Source organism: Oncorhynchus nerka, linkage group LG10 (assembly GCF_034236695.1).
Source record: "Oncorhynchus nerka isolate Pitt River linkage group LG10, Oner_Uvic_2.0, whole genome shotgun sequence".
NCBI lineage: Eukaryota > Metazoa > Chordata > Actinopteri > Salmoniformes > Salmonidae > Oncorhynchus > Oncorhynchus nerka.
In genome coordinates this window covers 100,207,670-100,210,169 of record NC_088405.1, presented here as the reverse complement: position 1 = coordinate 100,210,169, position 2,500 = coordinate 100,207,670, and the positions used below count along the sequence as shown (strand labels likewise).

At 48.2% G+C, this 2,500-nt stretch overlaps 1 protein-coding gene across 2 annotated transcripts in view; it reads left to right on the top strand.

The window, feature by feature from the left end:
* Window positions 1-2,500, top strand: part of LOC115126482 (periostin-like) — an 80,773-nt gene that overhangs the window by 39,049 nt on the left and 39,224 nt on the right. The gene's annotated exons all lie outside the window — the stretch shown is intronic.

The following is a 2,500-nucleotide window of genomic DNA, read 5'->3' as shown; positions in this document are numbered from 1 at the left end:
GGAAGGGGTAGGGTTGTGTGTATGTGTGTGGCACAGTCCGGTAAGATCAGGTGGAGGTGTGTGTGTGTGTGTGTGTGTGTGTGTGTGTGTGGGGGTAGGGTTGTGTGTGTGTGTGTGTGTGTGTGTGTGGCACAATCCGGTAAGATCAGTGGGAGAGGTGTGTGTCTCTTTATTAACAACAGTTGGTGCGTAATCTCTAATATTAAGGTCTCAAGGTTCTGCTCGAATGAGTTAGAATACCTCATGATAAGCTGTTGACCTCACTATTTACCAATAGAGTCAAGATTTTTCATAGCTGTCTATTTACCACCACAAACTGATACTGGCACTAAGACCACACTCAATGAGCTCTATAAAGGTCACAAGCAAATGCTTATCCAGAGGCCGCCGGAGATTTTAATGCAGGAAAACCGTTTGACCTCATTTCAACCAGCATGTTACAACTAGAGGGATAAAACCTCTACAAGCACCTTTACTCCACTCACAGAGACGCATACAAAGCTCTCCTTCGCTCTCCATTTGGCAAATCAGACCATAACTCTACCCTCCTGATTCCTGCTTACAAGCAAAATTTCAAACAGGAAGTACCATTGACTCGGTCAACACAGAAGTGGTCCAACGAAACGGATGCTAAACTTCAGGACTGTTTCGCACAGACTGGTAAATGTTCCAGGATTCATCCGATAATATTGAGCAGTTTACCACATCAGTCAACGGCTTCATTACTAAGTGCATCGACGACGTCATCACCACAGTGACCGGTACGTACATATCCCAACCAGAAACCATGGATTACAGGCAACATCCGCACTGAGCTAGAGGCTAGAGCTGCCGCTTTCAAGGAGCAGGACACTAATCCGGAGGAGCATAAGAAATCCATCTACGACCTCCGACGAACCATCAAACAGGCAAAGCGTTAAACCAGTACTGAGATCGAATCATACTACACCGACTCTGATGCTCGTCGGATGTGGCAGGGCTTGCAGACTATTATGGATTACAAAAGGAAACCCAGCCCAGTGATGCAAGCCTACCAGACGAGCTAAATGCCTTCTATGCTCACTTCCAGACAAGCAACACTGAACCATACATGAGAGCACCAGCTGTTCCGGTCGACTGTATGATCATGCTCTCCATAGCTGATGTGAGTGAGACCTTTAAACAGGTCAACATTCACAAGGCCGCAGGGCCAGTCGGATTACCAGGAAGGTTACATAGAGCATGAAAACATTCACAAGGACGCGGGGCCAGTCGGATTACCAGAATTCACTGACCAGCTGGCAAGTGTCTTCACTGACATTTTCAACCTCTCTCTATCCCAGTCTGTAATACCTACATGTTTCAAGCAAACCACCATAGTGCCTAAGAATGCCAAGGAAACTTGTCTAAACGACTACCGACAGAGCTGTAGTGGAGCGGGTCGAACGATTCAAGTTCCTTGGTGTCCACATCACTAAGTATCTATCATGGTCCAAACACACCAACACAGACATGAAGAGGGCACGACAATGCCTCTTCCCCCTCAGGAGGCTGAAAAGATTTGGCATGTGCCATCAGATCTTCAAAACGTTATACAGCTGCACCATCGAGAGAATCCTGACTGGCTACATCACCGCCTGGTATGGCAACTGCTTGGCCTCCGACCGCAAGGCGCTACTGAGGGTAGTGTGTCCGACCAAGTACATCACTGGGGGCAGAACTCCCTGCCACCCAGGACCTCTATAGCAGGTGGTGTCAGAAGAAAGCCCCAAAAATTGTCAAAGATCCAGCCACCCAAGTCATAGACTCCCTTTGCTACTGCATGGCAAGTGGTATCGGAGTGTATGTGACCAAAAGACTCCTGGACAGCTTCTACCCCCAAACCATCAGACTGCTGAACAGGTTCTACCCCCAAACCATCAGACTGCTGAACAGCCTCTACCCCCAAACCATCAGACTGCTGGACAGCTTCTACCCCCAAACCATTATACTGCTGAACAGCTTCTACCCCCAAGCCATCAGACTGCTGAACAGCTTCTACCCCCAAGCCATTACACTGCTGAACAGCTTCTACCCCCAAGCCATTACACTGCTGAACAGCTTCTACCCCCAAGCCATTACACTGCTGAACAGCTTCTACCCCCAAGCCATCAGACTGCTGAACAGCTTCTACCCCCAAGCCATCAGACTGCTGAACAGTTTCTACCCCAACGCCATTACACTGCTGAACAGCTTCTAACCCCAAGCCATTACACTGCTGAACAGCTTCTACCCCCAAGCCATTACACTGCTGAACAGCTTCTACCCCCAAGCCATTACACTGCTGTAGAGGACCACTAGATCTTTACTAGTCCTGTATTAGAGGACCACTAGATCTTTACTAGTCCTGTAGTAGAGGACCACTAGACCTTTACTAGTCCTGTAGTAGAGGACAGGTAGACCTTTACTAGTCCTGTAGTAGAGTACCACTAGACCTTTACTAGTCCTGTAGTAGAGGACCACTAGATCTTTACTAGTCCTG